Source organism: Drosophila serrata, unplaced genomic scaffold, assembly GCF_035046125.1.
Source record: "Drosophila serrata isolate PLE 108 unplaced genomic scaffold, ASM3504612v1 contig_241, whole genome shotgun sequence".
In the NCBI taxonomy this organism is placed as follows: Eukaryota; Metazoa; Arthropoda; class Insecta; order Diptera; family Drosophilidae; genus Drosophila; species Drosophila serrata.
In genome coordinates this window covers 2,236,933-2,255,781 of record NW_028257139.1, presented here as the reverse complement: position 1 = coordinate 2,255,781, position 18,849 = coordinate 2,236,933, and the positions used below count along the sequence as shown (strand labels likewise).

The 18,849-nt window shown below is 40.3% G+C and overlaps 1 protein-coding gene across 1 annotated transcript in view; it reads left to right on the top strand.

Annotated features, from left to right (window-relative positions):
* Positions 1 to 18,849, top strand: part of Nlg3 (Neuroligin 3) — a 74,677-nt gene that overhangs the window by 18,644 nt on the left and 37,184 nt on the right. Inside the window, 1 exon segment of the mRNA XM_020958015.2 lies at positions 17,226 to 17,619. The gene's annotated coding sequence lies outside the window, so the exon portion shown is untranslated.

The window sequence follows — 18,849 nt, the reverse complement described above, 5'->3', positions numbered from 1 at the left end:
CCTCATTGTTAAGAATTTTCGTAAGAAATAATTGGGTGAACCTCGGTAGAGATATATATATATTTATAGCTTAAACTGATTTGAAGCAATAACTAGGAGATGACTTACTTATTTCTTTTGTTTAATTTCAACTACAGAAATATGTATTTTTCAAATAAATTCAGAATCCCAAATTTACGTTTTTAAGTGATATTTTAATAAACATTGTAGAAAATTATCAATACCAGGGAGTTTAAAATACAGTTAGTATTATTATTAACATTCTCATTAAACGTTTCCTTACAGCATCCCAAATTTACACACGAAAACCCACTCAAGGCTCCCGTTCACTTTGTATCACTTAAGGCCTGGCATCGGCAGCTTTTCGCACTTTGCCTGCACGAGTATTCCGCAGACACTGCTATTCCAGCATTTATTATTAAATAATTGAATAAATGAAGAAGCACATTTGTGTGCGAAGCAGCTAAATTTATAATGCATTGCCTGGCTGCCTGGTTGCTGTTGCGGTTAATGAGACTGCCAGTCGGCGGTTGAGGTTGACCTGCCGATGCCGCACCACAGATATCCTTGGACACACACCAATATCCCTGTATCCCTTTTGCACGTGGCACCCACCTGGGACACGATATAGTTTATACGGGTTCCTTTTCATTAGGTTGCATAATCTTTTCCAGACACAGCACCCAAAGTAGTGTGTGTATTGCCTTTGTAATATTTCATTTTGCCAGCAAGAATCCTTAATTATTTACGAGCCAACGATACACACAAACGCACTTAAGAGCGATGGAGAGAATTCTTGTAACTTTAGCCAAATAATTGAATATTTAAGTTGCATCCAGCTGGGTGGCTAATATTTATTGGTATCTCCCAGATACAAACATTCCCTCTGTAATCACAAGATAAAGCAGCATCTGCTGTTTCTTGTTTTCGTTTTCGCATGTTATTTTAATGAAGTGAATGCGGTGCGTTTATTTTAAGCCTTTGTCGAATGTCATTAATATAGATTGCCCGACCGAGATACATATACATATCTCGAATTTGCACCCCCGCATCGCTCTCGAAAATATTCATAGAGCCTGCCCCAATTCGCACATCAATGTGTCACGTTAAATTTTGAAAGCTTCTTAAAAACTTGAAACCATAAAACTCTGTACCCACAAAATACGAGTGTGATACAAAAGTTAAACACATGTGGCCAGGACAAAAAAAACCTCCACATATCGCACATCGGCGAAGAGGAAAAATAAAATTTTGAGGTGGTGTGGAGAAGAAAACATTCAAATCGTTGCAAAAATCAGGCCAAGCTCGTGCACCCGTGCTCTGGTGCCTTCATTTTCCGGGCAGACGAGCGTCGGATACGGATACGGATTGGGGTTTCTGGTGCGCCACAGCCACTGTGTGCGGGTATATCTATGCCACTCTACATATTATTTCTGTTTATTTTCCAGGTCTTTGGGGAAGCATAAATAATAAGCAACTGCATTTGCCATCGGAAAAGCTGAAATTCTGTGCAGCTACGTTAAATATTTATCCATTGCGTGGCTGCTTTAGCGCGTGACAAATATAATAGCAACACTTTTGATGCTGACAGGGGGCATAGTCTGTTGGCTGATTAAATGGCTAAGTGCACTGGACAGATCCCTGCCCTCACGGTAAACGAGGTTAATTCTAATATACACGGGACAAAAATTCTAGTTAAAGTATTAAATATATATTGTGGCATTTATTTTATAAAGTGAAAGAAAGCGAAACATGAAACTTATTCAGTAGTAGCCTGATTATATTTCTTCAGTGCTTACAATATAGTTTCATTTGTTTACTAATTTTCATAAATTTCTCCCTGTGTGTCTCTTCTCCGATTCCTATCTTTACGTACTACACGTCCTGTCTGGTTTCTGGGAATTGTGCGTGCTTCACATGCAAATGCTATTAGGGTATTTTGGCCGGCGGCGTGTCTGCGCTTTAATTATGCTGCAAACTTGCCACACTCGATGCGGCCGGATGAGGACTAAAAAGCAGTGTGCAGGACAGCATTTATATGCGTATGCCCTGGCCACAATTAGCAAAATGTTGCTGCAGGTGCTTTATGCACAAGGTGCCCTCGGACAACGGGGCTAGGAATTTTCCCCTCCTCCGATCGCCACTTTCGAAATAAACCCCTCCTGGCTGCTGTTATATCTGTATTTTCATCGGAGGAGCACCCCTCCTTTCCGTCCTCTACAGTTTGGCACATAATGAAACTTGATTTAGCTGACAGCAAAAAGTCACGTACAATGGTGCGTATTAGTAATCTTGTGTTAACTTTGTTAGCAAGCACTTGAGCATGTCGCAACGGAAAAGTTCCTTCCACAGATACAAGCACACATATGTATATAGGAGGAAAAAAACAGAATATAGTAAAAAACACACACACAAGTGTGTGAGAGCTAGTTTTGTGCATCCTAACTGGGTTAGTGCATAGTTTCATAAACTTGTCCAACTTGATTGACAAAAGGTTGCCTTCAAGCGAACCAGAATGTGTCTGTTTTTGACTTTAAAATGGGAAATAAAATGTATTTTTTGCTAGGAGAATATATAAACTATATTTAATAAGAGGGACATTCCTAAGGCTATTAAGTACAAAGAAAAAAAATATGAAGTGCATTTAGTTTAAAGAAGAATAGATACATTTTAGAAAGGCATCCAGAAAATATAAATTATTAGTTGAACGTACGGAAAATTCAGCTTTCTTAAATATAAATCATCTTATAGGAGTATAATATATATACGAACGTAAGCATTAGACTCTAATTTCTGACATAAAGTTGAAACGAGTGTTTGTATTGCTTTTCTTTTTCTGCTGAATTTATTTTCCCTTTATTTAATTTCATGGTTTCTTATCAGTAAAGCCCCACGAATAATTGGCCAGGTTTTTATTCACCTAATTTTTATTAATTTAGGTTAGGAGAGTCTGAGCTGGCCCTTTTATTGAGTCTATTACCGATGGACCACCGGGTCGTAAAAGGTTTGTTCTGTACATTTACGAGAACTCAAGCTTATATACAGTGAATGCTCGTCATGACTTATATAACATTTATTTTATGAGACTAAAAAATTTCGTTTCTTACCTTTGAAATAAGTATAATATTACTATAAGTAGGCAATGTTATAAGAAAAGTTATAATAAACATAATAAAATAAAAAGATAACTTTCAATAGCTTGCATTGTATATTCATATTTTAAAAGTAAAACTATTATTTTCTCTAAGAAGTACATTTTTTTTTGTACATTTATTGGGGAAGACATGTACCACACATTGTCTCTCAACTTCGAGTCCTTACTGTATGTATATATTCTCTACACCACCGAGTTTAGGGGGGCAATTGCATGTGGACTGGTATTTTGTCTGGCGTAATTGCTACACGCATTCGACGTCCATTTGACTGCCCAGGCACTTGCTCTGGAGCTAATAGAATTAGAACATAAACCGCTTTATTGTCGGAAGTTATATACGCCACATATATACGGGGCTGAACAAAAGCACTTTTATGACAGCTCGCCGATTTGCTGCGTCCTGTGAAATTGACGCAAAACTTTGAGCCTCGGATGTACATCATTAAATTCAACGCTTGGTTTTGCATACATGTGTGTGTTTGAGAGTGTGTTTTTGTAAGTGGGCGGTGAGTGGGCGGAGCTAGGCTGGTCAAGCCATAAAAAATGAAACTCATTTCGGGCAGGAAAATTGCGCGCTCAGTTGACGCACTGCAGGTGCGGCACATTACACAAGGGATTTTCCTGACTGTTTTTGTAGGAAATCGCTCTTTACGATTGTTAGGCTGCTTATGCATGGCCGGTAGAAAAAAAATATAGGGTATAAAGGGATATATAGAATATCAAGGGATATAACAATAAAGTGAACTAAATTAAATTTTAAACATATTAATTATGACATTATTACATTTTTTTCATCTTAGAGTTAAAATAATACATTTCGACAATTCAATAATGATTAAACTCTTAAGTTAAAAACTGAAATTATTAGGGAACAAGTTTAATATATAAATTTTCCAAAGTTACTATTCAGTTTTACAATATTTAAAGTTATCTTGCAACTCTACCACATTACCATGAACTTGAGACTTTAAGCTATAGCAAATTATATATTTTAATAATTTTAATTATTCCACTCACAACCATGAAGTACATTATCACCCATCCCGAAAAGTTAGGCACTTGCTAATTATCCAGACTGCTTTTACCCAACTTTGCGCCTAATTAATGCCCCAGCTCAACTATAGGATTCCCAGTGGAATATGTGTTGCCGCCAGTTTCAGGCATTTAAAAGCTCAGACAGAACATAAACCAATTTAATTTATGGAGAAATTGTATCACAAAATACACGACTGTATGTATATGAGGGGGGATTTAAATGAATATTAAATTATACGAATTCTGCGTGCGTCTCCGATTTTAATTTGTAATGAAAGCGACGACGAATGACGATGATACAGCTAAGAGTAAACAACAATTCCCATGTAGTATAGCCTTAACAGATTTCACTTTGTTATGCAATTCCCAGCCAGAAAATGGGGAGCAGCAAAATTAGACAGAAAGGAAAATGAACACAGAGCAGAACAGAGCAAAAATTGCCAATATCAAGACCAGCCAAAACGGTAATGCCAACACAAAAAAATAAAAACAACTTGGGGAAAACAGAAAGAAAAAAACTGAGAAAAACGTAGGCAAACAGCAAAACAGCAAAAAATTCAAACAAATTTCGTGTTCCCAGCTAACTAAGGTCCTTGGCCCAAGGGAATTAAATGGCAAAAGCAGGCACATAGCCTGGCAGCCAGAAGAAAAGCAGAAGCTGGCTAGTAATTATCGGGGAAACTGCAGGCAAACTGGGACCCAGGATAGCTACGAAACCCTGAATGGCTTTAAGGATGAATGGGAAGCCAGCACGCTGTGGATGGAATCAAATATTACTAAACTAGAAACCTGCACGAAAAATGCCTAATATAAAACTCATTATAAATCATTGAGAAAAATATATCAAGCAAAATTCACTGAGAAAAATTCAAGGATAATGAAGCCAATTAGTAGTTCATAGAAAGTGTGGAATAGGATTTTTACTTAATTATCACAGCTAGGAAATTGTTAAAGAAATAAGAAAGGTTTACAATATACAAATTAAAAAGTTTGTTGTACTTTTGTAAACCAATTTTCTGATATAATTTACCTGTATAAATTCCAAGTTAATCTTCTCAATTTAATTTTCAAATCCTGTGTACTTAGGAAATTATTTTTCACCATGTTTCAAATTGCTCGAAACCCGGATAAACTCACACATGCACAACTCGAATCTGGAGCGTGAAAAATCAGCGACACTTGTGCTCCCTTTGGCTTGTTAGCCATCAGCATCTGTTGCCGTGGAATGTTGGTAGCGCCCCCAGGCTGAGTTCCACTTCCTGCTTTTTTTGTTGCAATGCCAGGATGGACGGGAAGTGGGTGGAAAGCTGCGCTAACAAGATTCGACATTTGAACGAGAGTAATCCATCAGCCAACGTTGAGTACAAAAATGGATTAAGAAGAAACGGGAGTGTGTGCTGTGTAGTGGAGAAGGTTTCAGTTTCATATCATCGGGCCTCTGGTTTTTCCTTTCCTTCTTTTTAAATCGCTTTTAATGTGCGGCATTTGGTCTCGCTTTTTTTTGCCTGCTCCCTCACTGGGATGTGCTTCATTTTTCACAATGGAATGAAAGTTCAATTATTTGATTTGACAGGCCCTGCCAGGAACTGGCATCAAAGAGCGAAGGCTGCGAGCATCAGATTTATTCGCACACACAAACAATCCACCAGCCAGCCACCGAAGCGACTGCCACAACGTATTTTATATCGAACATGACTTTGACTGCACAATTGAAGTGTAATTTATTAACTTCCCCTCATGCGAAATGAGTTTTTCGCGTTACCAGTAAAATCGATAAGGAGAATTTCATGTCAATGCCTCAAAACAATTGAGTAGAGAGGGGAGAAAATTGGGTTCAAAAGATATATACACAACTTTAAGGCACATATAGGTACATATCTAAGATATATCAGAGCCTTCATATGCAAGTGAGTGAGCAAGTGTGTAAAAGGACTCCCTTTTTATTGAAGTCTTCCTTTAAAAAGGTAAAAAGTTTGATTAACCTTTGGAAATTAAGGTGGAATACTCAAATCCTGATATCTATCCTATTGCTACCCACATGAGTGTATTTGATGACTTCGGTTTACGATAAAAGCGAACCCATAAACAACACACTCAGCCAGGTTGATAGTCCATAAGCCCAATGCCGCAGCACATATCCCAGCCACCTTTTCTCCATGGAGTTTGGCAACAAATTTTAATGAGCGGGCTCAGACCATCTGCGGGTTCATTTCTGGGGCTCAGAGGCCCGCAGCCAAATAAAATGCCACCCCTTTGCGGTTATGCTCGCCCGAAACAAAAACTGTTAGATTTTATTTGTTTTTGTGGGCGATAAGTGGTTGACAATGTAGATTTTGCTTTACAAACAGTAAAGCCGAAACATGTAAAATAAATTCCAAGTTGGCTGTTTAATGATTTGAAAAAAGGAGCACAGTCAGAGTATGGTTTGAGCCTCAATATTTCTTTTGAATGTAACATAAATATTTGTCAGAAATTCAAGCTTGCACTATATACATACTAACACACTTACTAGACGTATTTATAATTTAGATGTACCCTTAATTAAAACGCTTAAGTCGTTGGATATTTTCTTTCATTTAGAATACGCTTAGGTCTTCGACCTCAGCTGCTAACATATCGCGATATTAACAATCTGTCTGACGCTCCAGTCAAATCCTATTCGTTTCTCATCAATTTCCAGCGAGTCAAAGCCCCCCGAGTCATCCCAATCACACAGCCAATCGGAATTCCAAGTGTGAGAACCAATTTGCGACTATTAAACGGGCACCAGAGAACACAAGCAGCCGTGTATAAGCCAAAAAGGGATCGGAATCGAAAGGGAAAGAATGAAAGCGGAGCTGAGGCATCTGCTGTGCAATGCATTTTCTGGGTGGTGGGCGTTGGGAATCAGACCAGATTTGAATGGCAGCAAAGCCAAAACGAGCAGTCAAGTGGGTGTGAGCCACGTGTGTGTGTGTGTGGGTATCTGTGTGTAAGCCAATCTCGGAGAATGCGACAGGAGGAAAGACACTGAGAGAACTGTCACAAAAAAACATAAATCATAACCAAGACACAGTTTTTTGCTAACCTTAAAGCTAAACATTTAAAAAGTGTCTTAAGTTCGAAAAAAGAATTATTAGCTAAAGAGAAAAGTGTCAGAATTTTTTTTTCTCTCTGTAACTCAGCCACGAGTACAATTGCAGTACTTGTATCTAGATACATTCGAAGAACGAACGAACAACTGAAGCAGAAAGTTTGAATGGTTCAGAGGAGCAAGCAGAGAAAGGCAGTCTCGAAATATTTGCATAGGTGACTCCACACCCCCCGCCCCTTTGGCCACCGCTTGTTAGCCCCCATTTCCCTATTTGCTCACATATTGATATGCTTTTGGCCTTTTGTCGACACTAAATGCCGAGGCAGAGCCCTTAAAGGCAATGTGAAATCCGTTCTCGCCGATGTGCTGCCTAAATAGTTAAACACAAAATCTCCGCGCGGTTAGGTGGGGGTTTAGAGCCAAGTCTCACTTTGACATTTGTTTGACTTTGCCAGTTGGCCTAACACAAAAAGGCAACACTAGCTTCACCAGGATTGTGTGCATTTTAGTGGAGTTTTTGGAGAGCCAAAAAGCTACTAGCAGGGCCCAAGACAAGTTTGATGATGGAAAGGGGAGAGAGGATGCTTGGCAAATAAATCGGTTAAATGTGTACTCTACATACGATAATTAATTAATTAAAATAATACTATGTTCTAATGTGTAAAAATATTTTAAAAGAAGTTTAACAATATATTTCCTTTAACGAAATTAATTATTAAATTAAAATTAGGTTGTATAATAATAATTACTCCTTGTATTAATAATCATAAATGGAAAGAGTATTTTGAGATTCGTTTCTTCACTCTCATTGATGTGTTACCCACCATTTGTAGCTCCAGTAAGCTCTCATTAACAAGCACACTCCCTGACACTTACCCAAGAGGTCGCAGGTTGCGTATACGCCCCGTCTTACACTCAAATCCCACCTGGCTGCTTGTTTTGGCAAAAACTGTTTGCTGGCTGTGGAAACTAATTAAAATATGCACAACTTGCCAAAATACTTAAAAGCAGCACATGTGTGTGTGTGTCGGAAAAGGAGCCACTCTCCGTGGCATGCAGAAAATGTTCGTAAACGCCGCTTTTGCAGTTTTTTGTAATTTTCCACTCAACAGATTTCCCAGCTCCCCTTGTTCTTTTCACTTCTTTATGCCGTTTACAAAAATGTTGAGAACACGGCGCACGGGGAAAATGGGCGTGGAGAAAATGCTTGGAGCGAGATGCCTTACCAACAAATAGTTTATTTATGCGCTTATTCTTCGTGTTGCTGTTGCCCCCCCAAAAAAAGGGAATTAATTTAAGTTTCCTTCTCGGTATATGCTTAGTTGCAGCCAGGAGTGCAGGATTTAATGCATGAAGGATGCCGCAAGCAAAGGAGGGATTCATGGGGCAATGCATTTCGTATCTTAGAATGAAAGTGCATCTCACGTGAATACTTTAATGGCCCCAAGGCATCAGGAGTTTGCTAAAGTGCTTTCGATTTCATTGTGATCTCTGTTATTCTGTCCTCTAGCTGTGAATAGCTTTTTCTCACCTCCTACTTTCTGCTTGCTAAACAAATATCTTGTTCACCTTTCGTGCCCGGCCCTTAGGCAAAAGTCGTCTGCTGTTTGTGCCAAAAAGTTTTAACTAATTTTCTTGTTTTCGTGCCAGAGAGAGAGAGAGAGAGAGACCAAATAAAGGCGAAAAACTTGCATAAGACTTTCACGATAAACTTTCCAAGAGCGACAATTAAAAAGATTTGTTTTCATGCTTCATGAATATTGTTTTTCCCGTACAGAAACTTGCATGCATTTGCTGGCCCTGATCCTTTAAAGCCACCTGCTACACGATAATTTAATTGAATGTGCTGTCGGGAAAGCAGAAGGGCGGCGAGTAATTAAAGTCAACCGGTGGATGGGGTACCGTTCAAATTAAGCCGAAACAATTTCGGATGCCTTTGTTTATGCCATCGTTATGCCAAAACTTCCAACTGGGCCAAGCGGCACAGCAAAACCCAGCCACTTGACGCCTAATGACCAATTTAATGGGAAGGAAGGCGGAAGGCTCCATGGCGCTGTGTGTCCAGAGAACATTTGCAAATGTAATGGGAAATGGCCTGAACAATGGCAGGGAACGAGCCGGGTGGAGAGAGAAGAGTGGCCTGGAAGAGCAGAGCAATTCGACCGCCCGCCGATTACCTGTTCGGGGTTGTTAATTAAGTTTAGGCAGCCTAAATGTTATGGCAAAGTTTTCTATTACAGAGCTCCGGGAGAGACGGGACCACCGACTCGACTTCTAATGAGACACGTAGGCGTATGAGTAACGCAGTCAAACAGGTGAATTTACGGGACAGACGACGTGACACAGTGAGCAAAACAACACTCAGACAGACGGAACAATGGGGCGTATGCGTAATGCACAGGATAATCACCTGACCTGGCCAGTGCTCTCTCATTCGCGTTCCGCCCCTTAATTATTGCCCAACAGAGAGGCGTAAGTACTTCGTCGACCATCAGCATTCTGAGCACCTAAAATATGTATGAAACTCGATCGGGGAATTGAAAAAAAAACACAACAACAAAAAAACCTGCCGAAATATATTCCATCTAACAAATTTCCAGCCAAAAGTTACTGAACCATGGGGGAAAGCAGCTACAACTTGGCTTAGCGTGTAATACCATCCGTAACCCACCGACCCCACACAACCCACAACTCGTATCTATGAAATTCGAGACTTTTTCTAGCTGGTGCTCGCAACTTTCACTGCTTGAAAGTTTTCGCACATGAGCTTCAAATTGCGCGTATCCCCCTCGAGGGAAAATGGCGAGGGGGATGGTGGATTGAATGGGAAATGGGGGAGGAGGCTCCCCGCCCCAAACTGAAATCGAAAATTGTTTGCCAAGCGAAGCGCTTAGCTAAATGTCTTCCGTGCCAGTTCTCCATTGGGAGGATGTCGATTGTTGTGGAAACCGGAGAAGGCAGTGGGAGCCACCAGAGGCACTGGACTGGGCCGGGCGGCAGGCGGGAAACAGGATAAGGAGGAGAGCTAGAGCACAGGATGAGGGGAGCGAACTTAGAGCAGAGCAGAGCAGGTGCACTCCTTGTCCGCCCATTAAAACGAACGACAAGTGCAAACATAGAGTCCCACACATAGAGAAATATATCTATATGGATCCAGATTTTGAACTAAAATTTAAAACCTGTTTGATACCGATCCCTGAAGAGTAACAAAGGGAAATAAAGGAGATAAGGGTATGTGGCGTGGAAAAGTATGCATGGCTTTCTTCAAAATAAATTCAAATCAAAGTTATTATAAATAACCTACCTTTACGCCATTTTTCTGCTTACTCACCTAGGCTATTTCTTTACCTCTAAAAGACCTAATTTTCTTCCTGTGCATCCTGGGACCAATTCTAAAGTCCCAGAGACCCCGTGCCACAGTGCTGTATTTACATGCAGACAATATGAAGCAGTCGTATATGTTTATAACATCCGCAAATTGTTGAAGATAACAATTATTGTGCATTGAAAGCAAAGCTAGGGCGGTTTCGAGAGCCGAGAGAGAGAGCTGCGGAGCAGTGGCAGCCGGAAATGACAGTTTACGGAAACACACAAAGCCAACGAGGACGGCAGGACCAAGGACCCAAGGACGGACACAAAGCCAGGCCCAAATAGCCTGGAGATGTGCCATTAGGTTGCCAGCAACTACACACTGGGCCCCACAAAGTTCGCCCACGTTGTGACTAAGCAGATTGTGTATTATTATTTTTTTCCCCCCTGCTCTTGTGCTGTAAATTTTGCAACTTGTCTGGGAATAACTATTTCACCTTTACAGCTACTGGTCTCCCCAGGTGTTGCTCATTAGTGTAACAGGCTTTCCAATGCGGTTAAGTTGAGATTGTTCAGATTGAAATATTACTGGCTAAGACTCTGGCTTACAGCATGAGGTCGAAACTCAATTAGGGACCAGCTGGGGACTTGTCCAGCTCGGTAAATAGTTATCACAACTGAAAGTGGGTTAATCTACAGATTGTATCTCAAATGTGTCATCAGTTGTGGATATATTTCTTCAGATAAATAAATTTTACAAAGCACACAAAAAAGTGGCCCCTAAATGATGAGGAATTCGAAAGAATGAGATTGTCCTTGTCGTAAAAAAAAAATATCTTGTCCATTAAACTTGTTTATTTTTTAGCCCCCCCGTTCCAACATGACCTAATTGATTCCCATTGTCTGGCTTGGAATCACTTTCTCCCCTGCCAAATTAAGCCTTTATCCTTGACCATTTCCCATCACTGGCCCGCTGAAAGGTCAATTACGGCTCAGATGCCTTGGCCATTGTTTCGGCCTGCGCTTATGTAACTCCATCCAGCGTCGACCTTGCATTACTTAGACAGGATGATTTCGCCCTTGCATATTTATAAGGCGAAGCGAACACAAGCAAATGTATTAACTAAGTGGGCAAAAACAAAAGCCAAAAGCGAAACAAAATGGCTGGCTACGAATGCTCCTATGACCGCACATACACAAAAGGACCCAAGGACCTGGGGGACATAAGCGGCAAAGGACCCGTTGTCATATCGCGCCAGCAACGCCCTCATTGAGTAAACATTGAGTCAACACTTCCGCTGAGATAACATCAACATGGCGCCAACATTATGGAAGGGCCGAAAGCGATGGCCAAATAGATATTCCATTGCAGATAACATGAGCCAAAAGACAAAGGCGAGGACGTCGCAGAAGAACAAGTATGGGCGGGGGAAAAACCAGAGCGCTTAGCTCTTGGCCAGCGATTTTTACCCAATAAATTATTTTATCTACCATTTCGGGGCAAACAGAAAAAAAAACAAATACTCGGCATCAAGGCCGGTTGGGCCACGTGGCATAAAATGGAATTAGGAACGCATTGACAGAGACACACAGAATGGCGGCGGCTGTTTATGAAAACGTCATTAAAATAACCCAAAGACCAGAAACGCTAGTTGTGTTCTCTGCCACATCCAGTAAAAGTAATCCTGGACAAAGCCAAAGGCAATGCTCTGGCATGGGTGGAAATTAATTAAGACTAACACGCTTAGACGGGGATGAATATTTAGGAGACTCGAGTCCTCTGGCCTCTGTGCTGCAAATTGATTTTCATTCGAAATTGTCGCCTTAAGTGTGATGGACTGCCAGGATGATAACAATCCAAAGTAAATTATGCGAAAGCTTAATGCAAAGATTTAGCTTAGTTAGAGAACGCTGCTCTGGGTTAATGTTAAGTTGATATAGGGGTTTATTACTTACTAGACTATACTTTTAAATTGAAAAGAAACTTCTCTCTTTATAGTTATGAAGAATAGTTTACTCTAAAACCATTTTCTTCTTTCGGATAAATGTAAAGTGCTATTACCTAAGAGGTTACAGGCATGTGTAATCGTCTGTGACTAAGTTTCTAGCTTCTATTATTATTTCACTTCCTACGCTTGTGTCCTCTCTAACCTCATTATTTAGTCTGGTTTGGCTCACGGGGCGTATGCGTAATGTCTTCGTTTGCCATTGTGTTTGTGTGTGTGCGTGGCTGTTGCCTACGTCATTGTCGTCAATTATTTTTGCATGTGTGTGCTGCTACGTAATGGCGTAATGTTGCTTTAATATCATTATTCTGCCATTTGCTTTCGGTGACCCCCCAAGGGAAAATTATTTAATGCGACGCCGAATAACGAATTCAATTTGCAAATTCGGGGCAAGGACGAAAAAAAAGGAAATACCGGAACGAAGGCGAAAGGAGACGGATAAGTGATGGTTCCAAATTATTTGCCAATATTAAACGATAATTTATTTCCAACTGGGCCGAAAATTTGCCTTCGGAATTTGTTTAGCCGCGAGCACGAAATTTATGCGCATGCAGGGAAGACAGCATTGTAAAATCGGATGGAAATTAATTTCCCATGCATTTTCCCGGGGCCCAATTGTGCGAAAAATTTATTGCTTCAGCTAATGTTTGGCCTAAGGATAAATTCATATGTATTAGAGTTTTGTGCGTGTGTGTGTGACAATCGAATTCGAGGGATTTCAAATGTCAAAGAACTTTTGCATAATTTAAACACTTTCCGATTGCGTTTTCCTCCCTCAGATTACATCTTTGAGTACATTCAAAATTAAAGATTATATTTATTGTGTGCAATAGAATTTGCACTGCTCCAGATTAATACCAATTTATTATTTTAGCGATAGCAACTAAATAATTCATTGCTTTCCGATTGTATACTGGGGGGTAAAGGTAAAAAATGGTTATGAAATTTTAACGAGGCCTTCGTTTGCATAAGGATAACAATATCTTACCATCACATATTTAATTTTAAACAATATTTATTCTAATAATTAAAACTGCATCCGAACCCGCTTTAAGGATCCAGTGAGAAACTACTTCTGTGCATTTTCTTTTCATTATTTTTAAATGCAGAGGGATTATAATTTCCGCCAAGTATTTTTTATCCGCACTACTTTTCCGAGACGCTTCTTTATTTTCTTCTCGTTGACTTGTCAGTTGTGCTCTTCCTGATGAAAGTCTGTTTAATTTCTGCCGCTGTTGTTGTGGAAAGCCATTGTTTTTCCCATTTTCCGGGCCGGGGATGCCGAGAAGTTATGTACTCGTATACATAAATAAAGGACGAGGGCGAGCAAAAAAATTATAAGCCTTTGTGCGTCGGATAGTCAGCATAATGAAACCCTAAAATGCAGCATAAAGAAGATGGCCCATTAGGGCAATGAAGAGACGTTGGAGAAATAAGTAGAAAAGGATCTGCGATAAAAAGTGTGTGTGTGTAGGAGAGAGAGAGAGTTTTCTTTCGAATATTATTATCAGGAGACGAACTCTGACATGCAAAATGCATTTAGCTAAACTAAAAACGTAGTTAAAAAGTCGCATTATTTCCCATCACTCGGAAACTTTGCCATCGCACTTAATTCTTTGTTTGCTCGTTCTTCTTTGGTTTCCCAACTCTTCTTCAGATTGCATTTTTTCCTCATATTTTCTTCGAGCGAATTTCCTCACATTTTTGCATAAATTAGCATGAAAAATTACAGTTTCAGTTGGTCCGAGTATCTGTCAACTCTTTGGTCTCCTTGTAGTTTCTGCTTTATGCAAAAACAATAGTTTCTTGTTTCCGTATTCAAGCCATGTGTTGCGAGATATTATTCAGCTCTCAACTGCGATCGAAGAATTCAACTAAATAATTACTAGGGAAATGCGCAAAAACTCCTGTGGCCTGGAGCAACTATATGTATGAAAATATATATTTCTGGCTTTCTATTATATCTTTGCATGGGGAAACCAAGGCCAAAAAGCCATTTCCTTTGGCCACTATCTCTCGTTTTTTGCCTTCCCTGCCTTTGCATGGGTATTTTCATACCCACTTAAGCAGGGGGAAGATGGCAAGACAGTCATTTCAATAAACTCAAATAACAATGCCCAGGCAAGTAAGTCAGAAACATTTTCATTTCCATTTCCAGTCAGACAACTGCTAAACAATTTTCCCACCCACACGCCCCCGGATCTCCGCCAACGCATTCTTGTTCCTTTCGCTCTCCCTTTGCCTTTGCCTTTGGATTTGGATTTCTTTCTTTTTTTATATATTTGAGAAGATTCCTTCGTTTCGGTTGCTTTCCACAACTCGGCAAAGCACCAAAACTGATTAAATTTCCGGAAATACATGTCTGCGAACGTATCAAATCGATATACTATAAAGAAGTAATTTTTTCCCACATGCGGGCTCCGAGATGGAAGCATTGAATATAAAGCATACGAATCGTTGCCAAACATTTTCGAACATTTCGTTTAGTTTACTGCTCACAAATAAAATAGGGGGGAAAAAACAATATAATTGGAGTTTCTGCCATTCATTTATAAAATGCTTTCCAATGTTAATTGAAGAGATAAAACCCATAAAAATATGCGTAAAGTAAAAGGTATTTCTTTATATCTCTGCACTGTTTCGAGATCTTTAATAATAAGTTTTGTGTTTTGTGTGCCTCAGGTAATACCCAGAAAAGACAGATTAAGGCAGAAGAAATCTGAACAAACAAATATCCATTACACCTAAGGATTGACCTAACTTTGAACTTTATTGCCCATTGTCTGACCCCCGTGCTGCCCCTTTTCTAATTGCTTGGCCCACAATTCTTAATTTAGTTGTGCTACTTAAGCAGTTTAATGCCGAGGCAGCAACGACTGCTCCTCGTCCAGGACGCCCTTTCATCCGCAAACTGCCTGTGCCACCTCCGCCTCGAAAGACAAATTAATGACCCTCGGAGCAGGCTGAGGATGCGGCTGCGGATGCGGATGCTCCGTCTTGGTGGCGCTGAATTTATGGCACAAAGAGCATGAAAAAAGAAAAGTTGCGGCAAGACGGAAGTTGCGGCCAGTTGCAAAGTCAAGAGACTACTTCTCGGTTTGGAGATGTAATTCCTCGACCCTCGTCCTCGGTCCGGTTTCATGATAAAACGTTTTCCATGGCAATTCCCTGGGACGCTTATCGCGTTTTGATTTTTAATTAAAGCAAAAGTATTTCACAAACTGGAATTTCGTTTCGTTTATTTGCAATTAAATTAGGCAAACAGCATAAAGACACTCTCGAATCCAATTATCTCTTACGGAGCACCGAGATACAAATTACAAATGTGAATAAAGTCATTTCGAATACTGGCGTGCGTATATACATATACAAGTTGTATACAAATTTGAACTTTTTGACAACTTTTTGTTTTCTGTCCAAAAGTTCGGCAAGAATTTGTGGAGGAGGCACAGTGAAGAGCAAAGTTTGAGATGTTTTTTTTCATGTCATGTAATAAGGCGGCATTATTGTGTACATAGAATCGTTGAGACTGAGTGTGCTTAAAGAAAACCTTAAGCCGGCTTGTTTCAATACTTTCTGAACGAGTCTGGGGGCGAATAAGTGAGCGCCTCGGACATTAATAGCCATCAGAAAAGTTGTTGCCCGGATGCCAGATGTTGGCTTTGCAATAAGTGCATATTTATATGTTTGTCACACTGTTTGAGCACTTGAAAGTCCTAACTAACCGCAGCGTGACTAGGTCCCTAACTCACTTACAATGGCGCAACATCGAGGCAACAGTGCGTATGATTTACAATGTTTACTCGGGGCGAGTTGGGTGACACAGAGTAAAGTAACGTGAAGTCACTATTGCTGCGGACAACTTGATGATGTTATTTGCTGAACAAACCAAGCCAACTCGCACTCCCGACTCTGTTTGCCTATGTGACTTGGCCTGGGGGGAAATTACATGCGGGGAAATTCACTCGAATTTCGCATAATAAATGAAAAGCGAAGACTAGAACGAACGTAGGCGAAAAACCATCGCTGGGCCTCATGATGGAATGCGAAAATAACTCAATTTCCAGGAACACAATTAATTCAACTAGTGAGCTGAGGATTATGAGCGGTAAGGCAGACGAGTCTAATTACTTTTGCTAATGATCTGCATAATAATTTACTTACACTTGAGGGCATCATATAATTAAAATTTTACACCAGATTCGAGTCACTGATTCAATTAATACCCTGCAGAAGGACCTCTGGGGGTCAAAAGGATAATCTCAGTTTAGATAAGCCACAAAAAATTAAATTTAATTAAATTCTAAAATAGTTTCTTAAACTTCTTACATGGCCCTTTTTATTTTATCTCTTATTTTAAGTGTACATTTTATTAATTTAAGCTGAGTATAATTTTTTTTTGATAATATAGGAACTTGACTGAGTTAAGGGGATATCAGGCTTCTCATTAAGAAACCCAGGTAGGGCATTAAGAATTTACTAGTTAATAGTGTGAACCGCATCTTATGCCTTAGATAAATTGTTTGTCGCCCCAGATACGCATTCAAATGGCGCGTGTCGGGTTAATTATTAAGCATAGGTTAAGTGCCACAAGCCAGCCGGTGGAAGGTCTAATGAAAAGTGTGCCATCTCTTTGAACCAATTGCAGCTGCCACCATGGAAGGTCTCCCAGGCCCTCAGTCGACAATGGCCAACGCCTCATCCTCAACATCATCCTCCGCCTCCGTTTCCGCGGGATCCCAGGGAGCGTTGAATACGTGAACGTCTCCGCGGAGAATGTCCGCTTGCATGACAATTGTAGCGTGCCGGCATTCAGAAAACGCAGCATCACCAGCAGACGACGCGGCTGAGCGAGCAGTACGTGAAGTGATTCTCAACAAGGTGCAACGGCAGGAGGACTAAGAGGACTAAGACCAGCAAGAGCGCAAGGACAAGCCAACGCACATGCACGACGGAAAGGCTTAGCACCTGCACCACAGAGACACAGACAGGAGCAGGAGCAGCAGCAGCAGCAGCATCAGTAGAGCCAACGCACGGAATAAGTAAGTGCGAGCTGAATAAAAATGTCTTCCTTCCACCGAAAAAAATCCAAGAATAACACACAGGACACGGACAGGTATCCTGACGACAGTCTGGCGGGTTTTTTTTTTGGGCTTATGAGACTGTCGAGTGCCTTACTCAAGGAAAAAAGCTGCTGGAAGATAGTCGGGTTAATTCCCGAACAACGACCAATAATGGTGGACAATCCGCTTTCACTTCAGATGGATGGAAGTATTGCTATGAAGAGGAAAAGATCTTTATAGCATTAATGTTTCCCTGATATTATTTTCATATAATTTCATATAGGGTTCAGTCCTAGTTATTGTAGAGCTCTAACAATAGAGCTTCTGCCCTTCAAAGTGAGAACCCTTAATAAGCATTACCTCGTGATCTTCTTATCGAATCGGTTTCGAGCAATGGACACAGGTGGGCAACAAATGGCTGATCCAATGACCCAATGTCACCAGTCAGACAATGAAAGAACCCCAGCTCTTTGCTGTGCACCTTTAACCACCATCGACCCACTCCGTCCACTCCTTTGTCGTTCCACGTAGGCATTCTGTTCATGTTGTCAGAGGAGCCTGCTAGACTGACATGTCTGGCATATGCAAAATGCCAACTGTCCTGGCTACCGAACCTATCCACATTCTTCTCATCCCAACCTCGGCTTCCACTGCTCCCTGTTCCTCTGCTCTTGTTGTTCACAACAACAAGGGCAAGGACACTACACCAAGTGCAAACAAGGTGATGCTTCAGCTAGCAAACATACCAAAAAACAAGACGAGAGAAAGGGAAGGCAAAGACAACGAAAGGACCCCTGTTCTTTTTTTGGAGGGACTGCCTTCAGTTTGAGCACAAAAATGGCAGAGGGCCGAATGAAACGCTTCAGGACACACACTCGGCGGATTTGGTTGAAGAGAGTAAAAAAGAGAGTGAAAAAGGCTTGATAGACCTTGGATCGAATTAAGTTTGGAAGGAAAAAATTTAATTTAAAAAAGTGCCGTAAACTGAAAGGGTGCCTTGAATAAATTACTTATAATAAGGATCCTTGTAATTGACTTTAGTCTGATATAGAACTTATGACTTTAAACTTGAATTTCTGTCTTCTAAGATATTGTTTATTCGTTAATAAAAATAGCTATAGTACCTGAAGGAAGTGTTACAAAACTAATTTATTTTTATTTGAAGCTTTCTTAAATAAATATTATATTTAAGACGTGTTGACATTCTTT